Source organism: Schistocerca piceifrons, chromosome 1, assembly GCF_021461385.2.
Source record: "Schistocerca piceifrons isolate TAMUIC-IGC-003096 chromosome 1, iqSchPice1.1, whole genome shotgun sequence".
Taxonomy (NCBI): domain Eukaryota; kingdom Metazoa; phylum Arthropoda; class Insecta; order Orthoptera; family Acrididae; genus Schistocerca; species Schistocerca piceifrons.
This window is the reverse complement of record NC_060138.1, coordinates 95648091-95669806: the sequence shown is the minus strand read 5'-3', so window position 1 is coordinate 95669806 and position 21716 is coordinate 95648091. Positions and strand designations below refer to the sequence as shown.

Sequence of the window (21716 nt, the reverse complement as noted above, 5' to 3'; positions counted from 1 at the left end):
CCCGTTGCGGCCGCTCTGTGGTCTTTGTTTAGACCCCGGGCCATGTTGGGGTATCCGGCAATGAAAATGTTGACCGCCTGGCGAAAGAGGCCACCAGCAAACCATCTCTGGACGTTGGCCTCCCAGAGACTGATTTGAGGTCAGTCTTACGCCACAAAGTTTTTGCGCTATGGGACGATGAATGGTGCGAACTGGCCACGCGTAATAAACTCCGTGCCGTCAAGGAGACACAGCTGCATGGAGGTCATCCCTGCAAGACACCCACAGGGACTCAGTAGTCCTTTGTCGGCTCCGCATTGGCCACTCTCGGCTGACACACAGTTTTTTACTGCGCTGGGAGGACCCTCCTCTATGTCGCTGCCGATTAATAATGGATGTATGGCCGTTCTTTCGTTTAAGGCTATCGCTAAGTTTATATATTCCTATAACTGTGATCGCTGTAAGCACTCGTATATGTAATGGCTGAAGCAGACGACATTTCTGAGTGTGGAGAGAGTGGTTTTGCCCCAGTGAGCAAAACGGGTACCTCTGGGGGACTGGAAGCCACATTCCCCAGTTTAGGACACCCAATGACTTTTGCTTCTTTCCTTTTTCTTTATCCAAGCCGGACGCCTTACCTGTTTATTCAGCACCTTAACCACATTTTTCGGAGGGTTAACTACTTTTCTCTCAGATCCTTAGCCACTTTTTTCAGTGCGCTGTGCATATTTTTTGCCATTGATATACCATTTTTTTCTGTGAAAATAATCCGTGCCAGGCAGGTGGGGGCACGGCAAGCATACATCAAAAATTTGAGAACTGGGCCCGATGTCTCCCCATACCCGTTCCTGAGATACTCCCACATTTTCACCTGTGTGACAATCTTTACTTAAAATAGTTAAAATAGAGGAAAAAGGAGTTTGTATTTGTTTGTACTGGTTTTTCCCTTATGAAATAAAACACATGCTTGGCGTAAATATAAATGGAGCTACATTAAAGCAATAGAAGTTTTACCTTTCTGCCACTAAGCGGTATTAACGCCTGCTGTAAAGGGCGACTAAAAGGAGTCTCAAACGTTTCGGCCTAGATGTGATGGTCCCCTAAGGGATTGACCACTACCTTTCAAAATTTTCTGTTAGTGCGTACCATTTGGGGAAGGACGTCCTACGTGGTGCATTATCTGTCCATCTTGCCCTAAGATCTGTCATATTCGTTATTGTCATCGAGTTGGACTTAGACTGAGCTTCTGGCCACATCGGCAGCAGTGGTTTCTGGGTAGCATACATTCCTTCCATTGTGCACTTCCATCTTTGCTCCCTATACACATGGATATTTGACACCCAACAACCAGCACGGTAGCCAGTCCGTTGTAGTGTGGTCGTCATGAACCCTCTTGGTGGTAGCCACCTGATTACAGAGGGATCGCACTGCTGATGCCTGAGCTGTTACCTCCCCGCGTATGCCAAGGATTAGCTGCCTATCCCTCTGGGGCATCAGGACTATCGGCAAAGGCCATCCTACTAGGTGGTCTTCGCTGTGGCTGGGTGGCGCCTGTGGGGGAGATCCCCTGTTCGGAGAGGGTGGCATCAGGGCGGATGACCCACAATGAAGCGTGGTACATCATCTCTCGCTGGTGGGCCTCCACCAGGAGTCTCCAAGCGGTCGAGGTGTAACCTCAACGGGAAGAAATATGATCCGAGATGATTGCCCTCCCTGCCCACTCCATGGGAGGAACGTATGGCTAAAGAAGGTAGTGCAGATTATTAACCCCGGTACATAGTCTGTACGCGAGCTGATTGTGAACCATTTATGGCGAACAAGCCCAAGTATTTTGTGGAGCATTTAGAGGACAGTCAGTGAGGTGGAGGGCTTGTCCAAAATGCGCTGTGGGTCAGTTCTAATCAAGACATCATCCTCAGCCCAGTCATGGGAGTTGCTCGGTTGTGATAAGTTGGGGGATGTTTCAGTTACCATCACGCCCCATAAGAGTTTAAACATGGTCCAGGGTGTTATATCCCACAGGGATCTTCTTCTGCAGTCAGACGTTGAACTACGTGCGATCCTAGAACAACGAGGTGTTCATTTTGTCTGGCACGTCCATCGGGGTCCGAGGGATAATCAGGTAGCCACCGGTGCCTTCGACTTGGCTTTCGGTGGTGACGCCTTACCCAAAAAGGTCAAGGTGATGGTTTACCGGTGTGATGTGAAACCGTATATCCCATCTCCAATGTGGTATTTTAAATGCTGGAATTTTGGGCATACGTCATCTCGATGTACTTCCGCAATCACGTGTTGAGATTGTGGACATCCTTCGCATCCCAATACTCCATGTGCACTGCCTACCGTATGTGTTAATTATGGAGAACACCATTCCCCCAGCTCACTGTACTGTGGGCTTTTCCAGAAAGAACGGAGGGTAATGACATATAATACCCTGGACCGCCTGACATAAACTGAGACTACGCAGAAATATGAGCAGCTACATCCTGTGCCAGTGCCATCAACCTATGCTGCTGCTGCTGCATCATCATCTCCCGTGTTGACACATACAGCTGGATCTCTGCTACGTCAGTCTGCAGCTCGTGGTCGTGCGGTAGAATTCTCGCTTCCCATGCCCGGGTTCCCGGGATCGATTCCCGGTGGGGTCAGGGATTTTCTCTGCCTCGTGATGGCTGGGTGTTGTGTGCTGTCCTTAGGTTGGTTAGGTTTAAGTAGTTCTAAGTTCTAGGGGACTGATGACCATAGATGTTAAGTCCCATAGTCCTCAGAGCCATTTGAACCATTTTTTTTCTGCTACGTCAGAATCCACCGGCCCCCATGATGGTGGGGGGGCACTTCACGCTCTGTTGCTACAGCTCCATCTTCTTCAGGAGCCACCCCCCCCCCCCAAACCCATCGTGGACATTTGTTCCCCCTTCCCAGCTGGAGATCCACCAGATGGTGATGTTCCACAGAATGTCCTGGCTGCACTGATAGCGCAATTGCCGCCGCCTTTCATGTTACTGGGTAACTTCAATGCCCATAACCCTCTGGGGGTGGGTCAGTGGCGACAGGTCGTGGCGCCACCATTGACCGTTTCTTGGCACAGCTCGATCTTCCGATTTTAAATGATGGTGCCTTCACACACTTCAGTGCGGCGCATGGCACATAATCCGCCATCGACCTTTCGATCTGCAGCCCTAGCCTCTTACCTAGTGTCCACTGGAGTGTGCATGACGATCAGTGTTGTAGTGACCACTTTTCGATCTTTCTGTCACTGCCACAGCATCAGTCTTCTGGGCGCTCCCCCTGTGGGTTTGGGGGTAAGAATAGGCTCGAGGTATTCCTGCCTGTCGTAAGAGGCGACCAAGAGGAGTCTAATCTGTTTTGGCCTTTAATGTGATGGTCCCCTAAGGGGTTTGACCACTACCCTTCCAAATTATCCGTTAGTGCGTACCTTTTGGGGAAGGACACCGTATGTGGCGCATCTTAAATCCATCTTGCCCTAAGATCTGGCAAACCTGATATTTTCATGGAGTTGGACTCACATCGAGCTTCCAGCCACATCTGCTGCAGGGTGTTCCGGATAGCATACATTCCCTCCATTGTGCACTTCCATCTTTACCCTTGTGATGTACATGGATATCTCAACACCCGACATCCAGCACGGTAGCCAGTCCGTTGTGGTGGGGTCGTCATGTACCCTCTTCGTGGTAGCCCCCTGACTACACAGGGATCGCACTGCTGATGCATGAGCTGTTACCTCCCCACGTATGCAGAGGAGTAAATGCCTATCCCTCTGGGGCATCGGGACTCCTGGCAAAGGCCATCCTGCCAGTTGGTCTTCGCTGCGGCTGGGTGGTGCCCGTGGGGAGAGCCCCTGGTCGGAGTGGGTGGCATAAGGGCGGATGACCCGCAATGAAGCATGGTACATCATCTCTCGCTGGTGGGCCTCCACCATCAGTCTCTAAGCGATCGAGGTCTAACCTCAATGGCAAGCAATACAATCAAAGATTATTTCCCTCCCTGGCCACTCCATGGGAGGAACGCATGGCTAAAGACAGCAGTGGAAATTATTCACACTGGTACCTTGTCTGTACATGGGTCTATGGTGAATCTTTTATGCCAACCAAGCCTCACTTTTTTGTGGCGCAATTAGAGGACTAGTCCGGGGAGGTGGAGGGCTTGTCCAAAATGCGCTCTGGGTCAGTTCTCATCAAAACAGCATCCTCTGCCCAGTCATGGAGGTTGCTCACTTGTAACAAGTTGGGGGATGTTTCCGTCACCATCACTCCCCATAACAGTTTAAACATGGTCCAGGGTATTATATTCCACAGGAATCCTCGTCTACATCCCGACGATGAACTACGCACCAACCTAGAACGATGAGGTGTTCACTTCGTCTGGCGCATCCATCGGGGTCAGAGGGTTAATCGGGTGCCTTGGACTTGGCCTTAGAGGGTGATGTCTTACCCGAAAAGGTTAAGGTGATAGTTTACCGTTGTGATGTGAAGTTATACAGGTATATCCCTTCTCTGATGTGGTGTTTTAAATGCTGGAAGTTCGGGCACATCATCTCGCTGTACTTCCGGCATCACGTGTCGAGATAGCGGACGTCCTTCCCATCCCAATACTCCATGTGCCCTGCCCCCTATCTGTGTTAACTGCAGAGAACACCACCCCCCTGTTCGCTGGACTGTAGGATCTTCCAGAAAGAAAGGAAGATAATGGAATGTAAGACCCTGGACCACCTGACCTACACCGAGGCGAGGCGGAAATATGAGTGGCTACATCCTGTGCCAATGACACCCACCTATGCCGCTGCTGCAACACCAATTCGAACCTCTCCCGTGTCATCACATACTGTTGCCTCTCAGCTATGTCAGAATGCACCAGACCCCTTTGTTGTGGGGGGCACTTCCCCCTCTGTTGCTCCTGCTCCATCAACTCCAGGAGCAACGCCACCCCAACCGTTGGGGACATCCGTCTCCCCTTCCCAGCCGGAGAAGCGTGAGGCTTCTTCAGCTACTCTAGCCGGGAAGGGGTCCCTTGGGGCCCTCCCATCCCAGGCTTTGCCCAGTGCCAAAGCGGACACCCGCAAATTTCTGAAACAACAACTGATTGCTGGTCATAGGGCTTCACGGTCGTCGTCTGTCCCTGAGACTGACCCAGTGGGGCCCTCCCAGCCAGGCCCTCCAAAGGCACAGCATGCAAAGCAGTTGAAGGAAAAGGCTCCCAAGCATCCTGACATTGCAGTGGCATCTGTCCCACCGCAACCTTCCAACTCTGCGTCTGAGGATGAGGTGGAGGTCCTGGCGTCCGCTGCGGACCTCGATCTCGCCGGTCCCTCCGACGCCATGGAAAGCACTAGCACAATTGCTCAATCGGAGGCAGCAGGTGACCCAGTGGCGTAATCTGCCTTCCCAGTCCCGTCATGCCTTCCTCAGACATGGACAATATCCTCCTCCAGTGGAACTGCAGCGATTTCTTCCATCATCTGAGCTCCGACAACGTATCAGCCTTCACACTTTCTACCGCATTGCTATTCAGGAAACGTGGTTTCCAGCAATGTGAAGCCCCGCCCTCCGTGGCTATCGGGGTTATTATAAGAACCGAGCAGCTTATAAAAGGGTGTCTGGTGGCGTCTGCATATGTCCTTAACTCTCTTCACAGTGAGTCTGTCCCTCTACACACAGCTTTATAGGCTGTCGCTGTTAGGGTGTGGACGCCGCAGGCTATTACCGTCTGCTGTCGTTACCTTCCACCGGATGGTGATGTCGCGCTGCATGTCCAGGCTGCACTGATAGCCCAATTGCCGCCACCTTTCTTACTGCTGGGCGATTTCAATGCCCACAATCCTCTATGGGGTGGGACTGTCTCCGATGACCGCGGTCATCCCGTGTAGCATGTGTTGGCTCAGCTCAACCTTAGCCTCTTGAATACCGGTGCTCCCACGCATTTCTGTGTGGCCCATGGCTCGTTCTCGGCCATCGATCTCTCTCTTTGCAGCCCCGGACTTGTCCCATCCCTCCACTGGAGAGTGCATCCTGACCTGTGTGGTAGTGACCAACCCATCTGTCACTGCCCCAGTGTCATTCTTCTGGGCGCCTGCCCCGCTGGGCTCTCCACAGGGCAGACTGGCCGGCTTTTACTTCCGCTGCAACCATTGAGTCTCCCCCACAGCGTGACATTGACGAGGTGGTCCGTGTCTTGACCACGTCAATCATTTCGGTGGCCGAGGCTGCCATCCCCCGCTCTTCTGGACTCCATTGGAGGAAGGCTGTAGCCTGGTGGTCGCCGGAGATTTCTGAGGCTATTCGCAACCATAGGCGGGCTCTCCAGAGTCATAGGCGGCACCCGTCTCTGGAGACCCTCATCGCCTTTAAGAGGCTCTGAGCCTTCCTTGGACCGTCGTCTTATTGCACGGCGTAAGCAGGAGTGCTGGGAGAGGTATGTCTCATCCTTGTGCTCCTGTCTCCCCCTCACTCGTGTGGTCCCGGATCCGGCGGATTTATGGATACCAGACCCCTATGGGTGTCCCTGGGATCTCCTTGGACGGCGCTGTCTGCACGGACGCTGCCGCCATTGCTGAACACCTTGCTGCGCACTTTGCTAAGAGCTCTGCGACTGCAACTTATCCCCCCGCCTTTCGCTCTCTAAAGGAGCGAGCCGAGCAGACGCCGTTATCATTCTACACATCGTTCTGAAAAATGCAATGCTCCTTTCAGCGAGAGAGAATTCCTCGCTGCCCTCGCCGATATCCCTGATACAGCACCAGGACCAGACTGCATCCACGCCCAGATGCTGAAGCATCTCTCCAGGGACTGCCAGAGTCACATTCTCACCATCTTTAACCACATTTGGAGCGAGGGCGTGTTCCCGTCGAAATGGCGAGAGGGTCTTACTGTCCCCATCTTGAAGCCCGGTGCGGACCCACTGGCGGTGGACAGCTATCGTCCCATTACCCTCACCAACGTTTTGTGCAAATTGCTCGAACGTATGGTGGGGCGGCCTTTGTGTTGGGTCCTTGCGTCGCGCGGTCTCGTCGCTCCATCTCAGGGTGGCTTACGTCGGGGCTGGTCTGCTGCGGACAATTTGGTGCAGCTGGAATAGGTTATCCATTGGGCTTTTGCCCGACGTCAGCATCTCGTTGTTGTATTTTTTGATCTGCGGAAGGTGTATGACACCACATGGAGGCATCACATCCTTGCTACGTTGCATGAGTGGGGTCTTAGTGATCGGCTCCTGGCTTTTCTTCAAACCTTTCTATTGCGACGCTGTTTCCGGGTGCAAGTCGGTGCCGCCTCTAGTTCATTTTATACACAGGAAAATGGGGTCCCGCAGGGCTCAGTGTTGAGCGTGTCCATATTTCTAGTGGCCATTAATGGTCTGGCTGCAGCTGTGGGGTCGTCGGTGTCTACTTCTTTCTATGCTGACGACTTCTTCATTTCCTGTAGCTCCACGACTACGGGAGTTGCCGAACGCAGGCTGCAAGTAGCTGTTCGCAAGGCAGCATCATGGGCTCTGACTCATGGTTTTCAGTTCTCTGCAGCCAAGACTAGAGTTGTGTGCTTCTGCAGGCGTCGGACGGTCCACCCTCATCCTGAACTTTACCTCGATGGCCACCTGCTTGAATTGGTGGACACTTGCCGCTTCTTAGGACTCGTCTTTGATGCCCGCCTCACATGGGTTCCTCACATTACTCAGCTGAAGCAAAAGGGCTGGCGGCACCTCAACGCCCTCCGCTGCCTGAGCCACACATCTTGGGGTGCAGATCGCTGCACTTCGTTGCGATTATACAGGGCATTTGTGCAGTCCAGGCTTGATTATTGGAGCCTGGCCTATGGGTCTGCATCACCCTCAGTGTTAACGTTGTTAGACCCCATACACCACTGTTGGGTTCGGCTTGCAACTGGCGCCTTTCGTACGAGCCCCGTGGATAGTCTACTGGTGGAGGCCGGGGTTCCCCACTGCGGATTCGCCGCCATCGCTTGCTCGCCGACTATGCTGTCCACGTGCATTGCTCGCCAGGCCATCCCAATCGTCGCCTGCTTTTCCCTGCCATGGTCCTCCATCTACACGAGAGGCGCCCTAGGTCTGGGCTTTCCATAGCTGTCCGCGTCCAGTACCTGCTGTCGGAACTGGGTTCATTCCCTCTTCCGCCTCCCTTCCGGGTCCGTGCACCTACGCCTCCCTGGTGTTTGTCCCGGCCGTCCATCCGTCTGGACTTGGCACAGGGACCCAAGGACTCGGTTCCGCCTGTGGCCCTCCGTTGCCGTTTTCTTGCTCTCCTCGCCTCATTTTCGGACTGTGAGACTGTCTACACTGATGGTTCCCTGGTTGATGGTCGCACTGCCTACTCTTTTGCTCATGGTGCCCATGTTGAGCAGCGCTCCTTGCCGGCTGGCAGCAGTATTTTTACTGCAGAGCTGGTGGCCATATTGCGCGCTCTTGAGCATATGCGTTTCTGCTCAGGTAGGTCCGTAGTCATCTGCAGTGACTCCCTGAGCAGCCTTCAGGCCATCGACCGCTGCTAACCCTCCTCTCCTCTGGTGTCCTCCATTCAGGAGTCTGTTTCCGCCATTGCCCGTTCTGGTCGTTCGGTGGTCTTTGTTTGGACGCCAGGTCACGTTGGCATCCCGGGGAACGAACGTGTTGACAGGCTGGCCAAAGGGGCGATCGACGTCCCAGCTTTGGAGATCGGCCTCACGGCTCGCGATCAACAGTTGGTGTTGCGCCATAAGGTGCTTGGGATGTGGACTGCTGAGTGGCCTGGCACGACATTTCCGAATAAACTGCGGGCTGTTAAGGCGACGACTGATGTGTGTCGGTCCTCCCTGCAGGCTTCTCACAGGGACTCTGTTATCCTGTGTGGGCTCCGAATCGGCCATACCTACCTGACGCACGGTCATCTTTTGCGTCAGGAGGATCCCCCCTGTGTCGGTGTGGGTCCCGGCTGACGGTCGCCCACATTTTGTTGGAGTGTCCCCGACTGCACACCCTCCGGCAGTCTTTTAATCTCCCGGGCAATTTGCCTTTGGTTTTATGCGACGATGCCTCCATGGCTGATGACGTTTTACATTTTATCCGTGGTAGTCCTTTTTATGGTTCCATTTAGGGAGGTGCTGCACCTTTCCCTTTCTGTGTCTTTTGTCCTCGCGTCTCTCAATAATTGTTGCTGTTTTGGTGTGTCGTCAGATAGTTGACTCTTTCCCTTTTTTTTGTTCTCGTGGTCAGTCAACCAGTCTCCGGCCATCTTCTTTTCATGTGTTTGTTTTTGTCTGGTGTTCATCTGTACTCTTCGTGTCTGTAGTGTTCGTTGCTGCATTTGTGTTCTTTTAGAGCCTGGGGGGAGTCTCCTTCCCCTTGGGGTTTTACCTGCTTCGTGAATCTGTCGTTTTCGGAATGGGGGACTGAGGACCTTCGCTGTTTAGTCCTCCTTACCCATCCCAATAACCACCACCACCACCACTACCACCACCATACACAGTGATGTAGGACGGAATGTGCTTCAACATGTCAATCTTCACCTGCCGGACACCGTTTAACGCCGGGAAAATGTGCATATTCGACCACTTTTCTGCCATATTGCTGATGACCGTTCCATATTCCCTCAATTTGGCATTAATTTGGTCAGCGGATATTTGAAAGTGTAATTCAAATATTCGAACAGTTCTCACTCAAAGACCAGCAAGCGAAACTCTGACATCACCAACATTGCCGTCAGAATGGTTGAACTTTAAAACTCCTTCTCAAGATTGAATTACTTTCTCGCATTTCTCGGGTCTCAACAATTATAGGTACACCGTACTGCTGACGATAGAAAGGTGAATGCCAACAATATCAATAGTGATTTTCATAACGTCTCTAATAAATAACTCAACTTCAAAGGACTTGAGTCGTGCATAGTTTGTGTCAAAACTCAATTTCAACGTGTCTTACTGTATAAGTTGATCCATTATAATCGAGTGCAATTCATCACTCCACACTAAAACAACGCAGCTAACCGCACACTTAACAAACAATACGCGACCGCCAAAGGCGAGAGCGTAAACAACCTGCGTCCGACCGCTACGGTCGCTGCCGGCTGACTGTATCCATTAGGCCACAGAGGCTGACTGGCGTTAAGCTGGCGGTGTGCTCGCTCATATCAACACTTGCCAAGTGTACCCTTCCTGATGCGCTACTCTACGTCTGCAGAGAGTCAGGACGTCGCATGAGCCTTTCCTGTGTGCCTGTACATACTCAGACGTATCGAAGTCCAGGCACCTACTTTCTGCTGGCAATTCTTGTACCTACCGTCTTAGGCTATTCCCTTTCTGAACTCTTGCCCCCCCCCCCCCTCTGGGTTCGGGGGTTAGAATAGGCCCGCGGTATTCCTGCCTGTCGTAAGAGGTGACTAAAAGGAGTCTCAAACTTTTCGGCCGTATGTGATGGTCCCCTGTTGGGTTTGACCTCTATCTGTCAAAATATTTCCGAAGAGCGAGCCGATTGGGGAAGGGCGCCTTACTTGGTGCATTGTGTCCATCTAGCGATCAGACCTTTCGCCAGCTTCTTTGTCGTTGCATTGCAGTCCTGCCTGCTCTCCATCTCTTGGGCATGGATACGTTCCTGCGTGCACTTTCCACCTTGTGCTGTGCAGTCCAGTTTCTGCACTGATGGCGACCATGGACCACATATCACCTAACATCCAGCATGGTAGCCAGTCCGTTGTGGTGGGGCCGCCATGTACCCTGTTTGTTGTAGCCCCCTGACAACACAGGGATCGCTCTACTGATGCCTGCGCCGTTAACTCACCACGTATGCCAAGGAGTAGATGCCCATCTCCCTGGGGCATCAGGACTCCCGGCAATGGCCATCCTGCCAGGTGGCTATTCCTGTGGCTGGGTGGCGCCCGTGGGGAGGGCCCTTGGTCGGAGTAGGTGGCATCAGGGCGGATGACCCGCAATGAAGCGTGGTACATCATCTTTCGCTGGCGGCCAGCCGCCAGCAGTCTCTAAGTGTTCTCGGGCTCAATTTAATGCTCAGAAGTACGATCCGAAAACATTCCCCTCTCTTGCCACGCCGTGGGAGGAGCGTATGTCTCAGGATGGAGGTAACAGTTATTCGCCCCGATTCTTAGTTTGCACGAGAGCTGATGGGGAGTCTTTTCTATCCACAAAGCCTCAGTTTTTCGTCGAGCATTTAGAGGACAAGTTTGGGGAGGTGGAGGGCTAGTCCAAAATGCACTCTGGGTCAGTACTGATACAAACGGCATCCTTCGCCCAGTCACGCAGGTTACTTGCTTGTGACAAGTTGGGGGATGTTAGCGTTACCATTACACCACATAAGAGTTTAAATATGGTCCTGGGTGTTATTTTCCATAGGGACCTACTTTTGCAGTCTGATGACGAGCTGCGCGCCAACTTAGAGCGTAGAGGTGTTCATTTCGTCTGGCGCGTTCATCGGGGTCCGAAGGACAATCAGGTTGCTACCAGTGCCTTCATCTTGGCCTTCGAGGGTGATACATTACCGGAGAAGGTAAAGGTGATAGTCTACCATTGTGACGTCAAGCCCTATATCCCTCCCCCGATGCGGTGCTTTAAGTGCTGAAAGTTCGGCCATATGTCTTCCCGCTGCACTTCCAGCCTCACATGTCGAGATTGCGGACGCACGTCGCATCTCAATACTCCATGTGCCCTGCCTCCCATCTGTGTCAACTGGGGAGAGCATCATTCACCTTGCTCGCCTGACTGCAAAGTCTTTCAGAAAGAGCGCAAAATCATCGAATATAAGACCCTGGACCGGCTGACCTATACTGAGGCCAAAAGGAAATACGACAGACTCCATCCTGTGAGAATGACATCTTCTTACGCAGCTGCCACAACAACTGTGCTAGCCCCATCAGTTTTGAGACTTCCAGCCAGCTCGATGAGCAGTACGACTCCTCCTGCTCCCTTGCTCGTGGGGGGGCTCTACCCAACCGGTTGCTCCTGCACCACCTACCTCAGGAGCAGCATTCTCCAACCCATCGGGGACGTCTGTCCCTGCTTCTCAGCCGGAGAAGCGTCTAACTTCTTCGGCTACTCTCGCCCGTAAGGGTTCCCTTGGGTCCCTCCTTTCCCAGGCTCCCACCAGTAGGAAGGATGACGGCCAACAGTGGCATAAGCCCCCACCAGCGGCCGGGCGTAGTAGGGCTTCACGATCTTCCTCTGTCCCGGAGACTGAATTGGTGAAGCCTTCCCAGCCGGTGAAACCAAAGGTTCAGTGAGAGAAGTCAAAGAGAAAGACCTCTAAGGCCAAAGACCTTCCGGTGGCACCGACCCCACCGCAACCTTCTAGCTCTGCGTCTGAGGATGAGGTCGAGATTCTGGCGTACGCTGAGGACCTTGATCTCGCCGGTCCCTCCATGGATGTCACTCGCATGGGTACTGAATCGGTGGCAGTGAGTGAACAAACGGCGTAAATTGCCTTCCCAGTCCCTTCACGCCTTTCTCAGCCATGGACAATATCATCTTCCAGTGGAACTGCAGCGGTTTTTTCCACCATCTAGCTGAGCTCCGACAACTTATCAGCCCCCCCCCCTCCCCTCTGTCGGTCCGGGGCTTAGAATAGGCCCGAGGTGTTCCTGCCTGTCGTAAGAGGCGACTAAAAGGAATCCCACCCCCTTAAGGGGGTCGTTAGCGCCTGCGTCCGGAGACGGACGGTTCCACGACCTCTATTTGCGGTCATTTTGCTTTTTCACTTCTCGTTTCTTCCTTCCTTTGGTTGGTTCCTTTCTTTGCTCTTCTCCACCTCACTGTCTTCCTTACTCTTTCCCTTTCCCTTGTCTTCTTCTCCTTGCCTTCTCCTTGCCTTCTCCTTGCCTTCTCCTTGCCTTCTCATTGCCTTCTTCTCCTTGCCTTCTCATTACCTTCTTCTCCTTGCCTTCTCTGGTCTCCGCCTCGGCGTTTGAGACAGTCTGTCCTCCCTCTCCCTCTCTCTCTCCTTTTTCCTCTTCTTCCTTCCTCCCTGTGCGTGCCTGAAGGCCGACCCACGCGTTCGCACGCGTAGCCGGTGACTGGGTAACGCGTAATTCCCCGCCCTGGGTAGACATGTAAGGCACGCACGTACCCCCTGGTAAAGGCCAGGCCCAGGGAGGGGTGATTGCCTGAGCTGATACCTTCTGACCATGCCGATTGGTCCCTCCGTTTGTTTCTCGGGAGGTGTGACCTGAGGTGTAAACATTCACCTAAGGCGGGAGTGCCCTCTGAGAGGGTCCCCACAAGGAAGGAGCGCGCTATCGGAGACGCTGGCAATCATGGCGGATTCCTCCGCAATGGATTTCACTCCATCTGTCTCGACTTCTGCCCAAAAATGGAAACGTCACCAGCCACCAGTGACAAAAGTACTACCGCCTGCCCCAGAGTTCCTCGTCGTTTCTCGATCTGAGGACGGAAAGGATTTTTCCTCTGTCAACCCTTTCGTTATCCAGAAGGGCGTAGATGCCATAGCCGGATCTGTCAAATCTTGTACCAGGTTGCGTAACGGTACCTTATTACTAGAAACTGAGAGCGCCTTTCAGGCACAAAAACTGCTTCTGGCCACACTCCTGTATACGTTCCCTGTGTGGGTGGAGGCTCACCGAACTTTCAATTCGTGTCGTGGTGTGGTCTATACTAGCTCCCTCGACGGATTGACTGACGAGGAGCTTCAATCATTCCTCGCTGAGCAGGGCGTGACGGCTGTCCATAGGGTCATGAAAAAGGTCAACAATGACCTTGTACTGACCCGGACACTTTTTTTGACCTTCGATAGTATTTAAGCTGCCACCGCGCATCAAGGCGGGCTACGAGGTTATTTCTGTTCGCCCCTATGTCCCGACACCTACGCGCTGCTACCAGTGTCGGCGTTTCAATCACACTCGACAGTCTTGTTCAAATGCGGCTAAATGTGTCACTTGTGGCAAGGATGCCCATGAGGGTGACTGTCCACCTCCGTCTCCTCGTTGTGTGAACTGTCAGGGTGACCATGCCGCATCCTCCCGCGACTGTCCTGTCTATAAGGAAGAACGCTGTATCCAAGAAATTCGGGTCAAAGAGAAAGTGTCCACCTCGGCTGCTCGCAAGCTATTGGCTAGTAGGAAGCCCACGCTGCTCCCAGCGGGGAAATACAGTACTGTCCTCGCCTCTCCTCAGACTACCAGGAAGGTGGCAACCCAGACATGCGATCTGACCTTCAGCACCACGGTCGTCCGTTCGGCCAGTGCTAAGATCGCGCGGTCGACGTCTCCTCTTCCTCCCGTCACCCCTCAGACACAAGCACCTTCATCAGCTTCTGCCAAGACGAAGACCCAGAAGTCAGATGCACGGGCCTTCAAGAAGGAACCGTCCCGTGCAGACTTCCTACGTACCTCGACCTCCCAGCCTTCGACCGGTACTTCCACCAAACGTCCTTCCAAGAAGGCTCATAGGAAGCACAGTTCTCCTTCTCCGCCACGGCGCATTTCTTCTCCTGCGCCACCCAGCGGTTGCCGCCCCAGGCCGTCATCCGTTTCGCCCTGCCGCACCGCTGGTAGCCGAACATCTGGCCGTTCACCGGCGGAGGAAGCTCCCCCTCCCGGCCATCTTCCCAAGATGGCCGATGAACCTATAGACCCAGTGGACGATGACTGTCCGCCTACTGATAGCGGCGGCAGTGCTTGCTCGAAGCCAGGCCCTCAGCGGCCTTCGAGGTGACCCCTTCTTTCATCTTCCTTTTCTTCTTACGATGGCACTTGTTCACTGGAATATTCGCAGCATTCGCTCCAACCGAGAGGACTTGAAGTTGCTGCTCCGCTTGCACCGTCCGCTCGTCGTAGCCCTTCAGGAAACGAAGCTACGCCCATGCGATCAAATTGCCTTGGCACACTACACCACTGTGCGTTTTGACCTACCCCCTGTGGTAGGTATCCCGGCTCATGGAGGGGTTATGTTGCTGGTCCGGGATGATATTTACTACGATCCCATCACGTTGCACACCGGCCTGCAGGCAGTTGCCATCCGCATTACTCTCCCCACTTTTACATTTTCCATTTGTACCGTTTACACTCCATCGTCATCTGCCGTTACCAGGGCAGACATGATGCAGCTTATTGCTCAGCTACCTGCCCGATTTTTGTTAACTGGAGACTTCAATGCCCACCATCCCCTTTGGGGCTCTCCAGCATCCTGCCCGAGGGGCTCCCTGTTAGCAGACCTTTTCAACCAGCTCAATCTTGTCTGCCTCAATACTGGCGCCCCTACTTTTCTTTCGGCCACATCTCACACCTATTCCCATTTAGACCTCTCTATATGTACTCCCCAACTTGCACGCCAGTTTGAGTGGTATGCACTTTCTGATACATATTCGAGCGACCACTTCCCGTGTGTTATCCATCTCCTGCAGCATACCCCCTCTCCGTGCTCCTCTAGTTGGACCATCTCCAAGGCAGACTGGGGGCTCTTCTCTTCCAGGGCGACCTTTCAGGATCAAACCTTCACAAGCTGCGATCGTCAGGTCGCACACCTCACGGAAGTCATTTTCGCTGCTGCTGAATATTCCATCCCTCACCCTACTACTTCTCCACGTCGCGTACCGGTCCCCTGGTGGACTGCAGCATGTAGAGACGCTTTACGTGCTCGTCGACGTGCTTTACGCACCTTTAAACGCCACCCTACAGTGGCGAATTGTATCAATTATAAACGATTACGTGCTCAGTGTCGTCGTATTATTAAAGAAAGCAAGAAAGCCAGCTGGGCTGCTTTCACAAGCACCTTCAACAGTTTTACTCCTTCTTCTGTTGTCTGGGGTAGCCTGCGCCGGCTAACTGGCACTAAGGTCCACTCACCAGTTTCTAGCTTGACGGTCGCGAATGACGTCCTTGTGGCCCCTGAGGATGTCTCCAATGCCTTCGGCCGCTTTTTCGCCGAGGTTTCGATCTCCGCTCATTACCACCCTGCCTTCCTCCCCCGCAAACAGGCAGAGGAGGCTAGGCCACCTAACTTCCGCTCCTCGAAACGTGAAAGTTATAATGCCCCATTCACCATGCGGGAACTCGAAAACGCACTTGGCCGATCACGGTCCTCCGCTCCAGGGCCTGATTCTATTCATATTCAGATGCTGAAGAACCTTTCTCCTGCGGGTAAAGGTTTTCTTCTTCGTACTTACAATCGCATCTGGATTGAGGGACATGTTCCCGCATGCTGGCGCGAGTCTATTGTTGTCCCGATTCCTAAGCCGGGGAAGGACAAGCACTTGCCTTCCAGTTATCGACCCATCTCGCTTACCAGCTGTATCTGTAAAGTGATGGAGCGAATGGTTAATTCTCGATTGGTTTGGCTGCTCGAGTCTCGACGCCTACTTACCAATGTACAATGTGGATTTCGTACGCGCCGCTCTGCTGTTGACCATCTGGTTACCTTGTCGACCTTCATTATGAATAACTTCTTGCGGAAGCGCCCGACCGCGGCTGTGTTCTTTGATTTGGAGAAGGCTTACGACACCTGTTGGAGGGCGGGCATTCTCTGCACCATGCATACATGGGGCCGTCGCGGTCGCCTCCCTCTTTTTATTCGTTCTTTTTTAATGGATCGACAGTTCAGGGTACGTGTGGGTTCTGTCCTGTCCGACACCTTTCGCCAGGAGAATGGGGTGCCACAGGGCTCAGTTTTGAGCGTCGCTCTCTTCGCCATCGCGATCAATCCAATAATGGATTGCCTCCCAGCTGATGTATCAGGCTCCCTTTTCGTGGACGATTTTACCATCTATTGCAGCGCCCAGTGTACACGTGTCCTGGAGCGCTATCTTCAGCGTTCTCTTGACAGTCTTTACTCCTGGAGTGTCGCCAATGGCTTCCGTTTTTCTGCCGAGAAGACGGTCTGTATTAACTTCTGGCGCTACAAAGAGTTTCTACCACCGTCCTTACGACTCGGTCCCGTTGCTCTCCCAATCGTGGAGACGACAAAATTTTTAGGTCTTACATTTGACAGGAAACTTAGCTGGTCTCCACATGTGTCATATTTGGCTGCCCGTTGTACCCGTTCTTTAAATGTCCTCCGTGTTCGCAGTGGTATGTCGTGGGGAGCTGATCGAACCGTCCTGCTTCGTCTATATCGGTCGATCGTCCGCTCCAAGCTGGATAATGGAGCTTCGTATACTCCTCTGCACGGCCATCCATCTTACGCCGCCTCAACTCCATACAACATCGGGGTTTACGACTTGCGATCGGAGCGTTTTATACTAGTCCCGTAGAGAGTCTTCATGCTGCCGCTGGCGAATTGCCACTCACCTACCGGCGCGATATACTGCTTTGTCGGTATGCCTGTCGGCTACTGTCAATGCCCGACCACCCGTCTTATCGTTCCTTTTTTGACGTTTCTCTCGACCGTCAATACGGGTTGTATGTCTCTGCCCTGCTACCCCCTGGAGTTCGCTTTCGTCGCCTCCTTCAACACCTTAATTTTTCACTCCCTACAACCTTTCGAGTGGGCGAGAGCCACACGCCACCTTGGCTCCAGGCTCAGGTCCGCGTTCACCTTGACCTCAGCTCGCTCCTAAGAGAGGTTACCCCCGGTTCGGTCTACCACTCCCGTTTTGTTGAACTTCGTTCAAAGTTCATCAATATGACCTTCATTTATACAGATGGCTCAAAGACCAATGACGGGGTTGGGTGTTCTATTATTGTCGGGGCACAAAGTTTCAAATACCAGCTCCATGGCCATTGTTTGGTCTTCACAGCTGAGCTCTTTGCCCTCTACCAGGCTGTTCTTTACATCTGCCGCCACCGACATTCTGCTTATGTCATCTGCTCCGATTCCCTGAGCGCCATCCAGAGCCTCAGTGATCCGTATCCGGTTGACCCTTTCGTGCACCGGATCCAACGCTCTCTTCAGCAGCTGGTGGACGTCGGTTCTCCGGTTAGCTTTATGTGGGTCCCTGGCCATGTCGGTATCCCTGGGAACGAAGCTGCAGATGCCGCGGCCAAGGTTGCTGTCCTCCAGCCTCGGACAGCTTCTTGTCGTGTCCCTTCATCAGATTGTAGTAGGGTCATTTGTCGGCGCATTTTATCGCTGTGGCATGCCGATTGGGCTGCACTTACAGACAACAAGCTTCGGGCCTTGAAACCTCTTCCCGCGGCTTGGACGTCCTCCTCCCGCCCTTCTCGGCAGGAGGAGGTCGTTTTGGCCCGGTTACGCATTGGACACTGCCGGTTCAGCCATCGCCATCTGCTGACGGCTGCGCCGGCGCCGTTCTGCCCATGTGGGCAATTGCTGACGGTCTGCCACATTTTAATGTCCTGTCCGGATTTTAACACACTGCGTCTAGATCTTAACCTGCCATGTACTTTAGATGCCATTTTAGCGGATGACCCACAAGCAGCTGCTTGTGTTCTTCGTTTTATCAATTTGACAAACCTCTCTAAGGACATTTGATGATGCTGTTTTTTAATCCTATGCCTGTCAGTCTGTCTTTTATCGTGTTTTCCATTTTAGTTGTTTTAAACTTGTGCTTCGCGGTGCATTCTTAACGTAGTCAGGGCGCTAATGACCATTGATGTTGTGCGCCCTAAAACCACAAAAAAAAAAACTTATCAGCTTTCACCCTTTCTTCTGCATTGCTCTTCAAGAAACTTGGTTTCCAGCAATGCGGACCCCCGCCCTCTGTGGCTATCGGGGTTATTATAAGAACCGGGCAGCTTATGAAAGGGTGTCTGGTGGCGTCTGCCTCTGTCCTTCCCACTCTGCACAGCGAGTCTGTCCCTCTCCAGACACCTTTCGAGGCTGTTGCTGTTCGGGTGTGGACGCCACAGGCTGTTACTGTCTGCAGTCTTTACCTTCCACTGGCTGGTGATGTCTCACAGCATGTCCTGGCAGCGCTGATAGCCCAATTGCCGCCACCTTTCTTGCTACTGGGTGACTTCAACGCCCATAACCCTCTGTGGGGTGGGTCAGTGGCAACAGGTCGAGGCGCCACCGTTGAGCATTTATTGTCACAGCTCGATCTCTCGATTTTAAATGATGGTGCCTTCACACACTTCAGTGTGGCGCATGGCACATACTCCGCCATTGACCGTTCGATCTGTAGTCCTACCCTCTTACTGTCTGTCCAATGGAGTGTGCATGACGACCTGTGTGGTAGTGACCACTTTCCGATCTTCCTGTCACTACCACAGCGTCACTCTTCGGGGCGCCTTGGCAGATGGGCTATGAATAAGGCTGACTGGGACTTGTTCTCCTCCACTGCCGCTATTGAGCCTCTCTCTAATGATGATACTGATGCGGTGGTTCAATCCGTCACCACCGGCATCGTTACTGCCGTCGAATCTGCCGTTCCCCGTTCCTCTGGGTCCCCTCGGCGGCGGACTGGGCCTTGGTGGTCGCCTGAGGGCGCTACAGCGTCACAAGCGACATCCCTGCATTGAACACCTCATCACCTTCAAATGGCTGCGTGCGCGGTCCCGCTGCCTTACCCGCCAAAGCAAGCAGGAGTGCTGGGAGCGGTATGTGTCCACCATTGGCCTCCATGTCTCTCCATCGCAGGTCTGGGCCAAGATCCGACGCCTCTATGGCAATCGGACCCCTGTCAGCGTCCCTGCGCTCTCACTGAATGGAGCAGTTTGTACAGACTCCGACGAAATTGCCAACAGCTTGGCAGAGCATTTTCCTCTTAGTTCCGCTTCTTCCAATTACCCACTGGCCTCCCGTTCCTTTAAAGAGCGGATGGAACGTCGGAGTCTTCAGTTTCACACCCACCACCCAGAATCTTACAATGCTCCATTCAGTGATTCGGAATTTCGCAGTGCCCTAGCCGCTTGCCCTGATACCGCTCCTGGGCCAGATGACATCCACTGTCAGATGCTGAAACACCTTTCAGTGGACTGCCAGCGACGCCTCCTCGCCCTTTACAACCGTTTTTGGGTCGAGGGGTAGTTTCCGTCGCAATTTCGGGAAAGCATTGTCATCCCCGTTTTGAAACCTGGAAAGAACCCTCTGGAGGTGGACAGCTACCGTCCCATTAGCCTCACCAAAGTTCTTCGCAAGTTGCTTGAACGGATGGTGAGCCGGCGCTTGAATTAGGTACTGGAGTCTCGGGGCCTTCTGGCTCCATCTCAGGGTGGGTTCCGTAAATGCCGCTCCGCCACCGACAATCTGGTGAGCCTGGAGTCGGCCATCCGTACTGCCTTTGCCCGCCGTCAGCACCTGTTCGCTGTCTTTTTCGACATTCGGAAGGCGTACGATACGACATGGCGTCATCACATCCTTTCTACTCTTCATGGATGGGGTCTTCGGGGTCCTCTGGCGATTTTTATGCGCAATTTTCTGTCGTGTCGTACCTTCCGCGTACAAGTCGCGGCCTCATATAGTTCCTCCCACGTCCAGGAGAATGGTGTGCCACAGGGTTCTGTTTTAAGTGTCTACCTGTTTTTAATCGCAATAAACGGGCTCGCTGCAGCGGTGGGAAATTCTGTCTCCGCTTCCGTGTATGCTGACGACTTCTGCCTTGACTACAGCTCTACTGGCATTGCAGCTGTTGAACGTCAGCTACAGGGCGCCATCCGCAGGGCGCGGTCTTGGGCTGTAGCGCATGGTTTTCAGTTTTCGGCTGTCAAGACCCGCGTTATGCATTTCTGCCGGCGCCGAACAGTCCATCCTGAACCGCGGCTTTATCTTGCCGACGAACTCCTTGCTGTCGTTGAGACCCACAGGTTTTTGGGTGTAGATTTTGATGCCCGGTTGACTTGGCTGCCTCATATTCGGCAGCTTAAGCAGGCCTGTTGGCGGCATCTAAATACTCTGTGATGCTTGAGCCACACCAGCTGGGGCGCCAACCGATCTACCCTGTTACGGCTCTACCAGGTGTTAATCCAATCCTGTCTGGATTATGGGAGTCTGGCTTATGGCTCCGCTTCCCCATCTGCGTTGTGGGTGCTGGACCCAATACTACACAGTGGGATACGACTTGCCACTGGTGCCTTCCGCACCAGCCCTGTGGACAGCATACTAGTGGAGGCAGGTGTCTCTCTCCTGCGGTTCCGACGCCAACGTTTTCTGGCCCCTTATGCTGCCCATGTTGTTAGCTTGCCCGGGCATCCAAACTATGGTCTCCTCGTCCTGCAATCGGTCGTCCATCTGCCAGAACGTCGGCCCCGGTCAGGTTGCACGCTCGCGGTCCACGTCAAAGAGCTCCTCTCTGGGCTTAGGATTTTCTCTTCCATCTCCTTTCCAGGCCACCTCGCGTACACCCCCATGGTGTGTTCCTCGCCCTTGCCTTCGGCTCGACTTGGCACAGGGCCCGAAGGACTTAGTCCCTCCAGAGGCCTTCCGCCGCCGCTTTTATTCCATCATGGCCACGTATCAGGGCTCTGGTATTGTTTACACTGACGGTTCGATGGTAGCTGGTTGTGTCAGTTATGCGCCTACTCTAGGGGACCATTCCGTACAACGTCCCTTGCCGGATGGCTGCAGCGTTTACGCTGCTGAGCTGGTCGCCATCTTTCGTGCCCTAGAGTATATCCGCTCCTGCTCAGGTGAGTCCTTCGTTATCTGTAGCGATTACCTGAGCGGTTTACGAGCTCTCGACCAGTGTTTCCCTCTTTCTCGTCTGGTGATGGCTATCCATGAGTCCCTGCATACTCTTGCCCATTGCGGCCGCTCTGTGGTCTTCGTGTGGACCCCCGGTCATGTCGCTATCCCGGGCAATGAACATGAACATGTTGACGGCCGGCCAAACAGGCCACTGGTGAACCCATCCTGGACATTGGTCTCCCGGAGACTGCCCGC

The 21716-nt window shown here is 53.4% G+C and overlaps 1 pseudogene; it reads right to left on the bottom strand.

Moving 5' to 3' along the window:
• Positions 1-9476, bottom strand: part of LOC124782491 — a 51466-nt pseudogene extending 41990 nt beyond the window's left edge.
• Positions 9477-21716: the final 12240 nt, after the last annotated feature.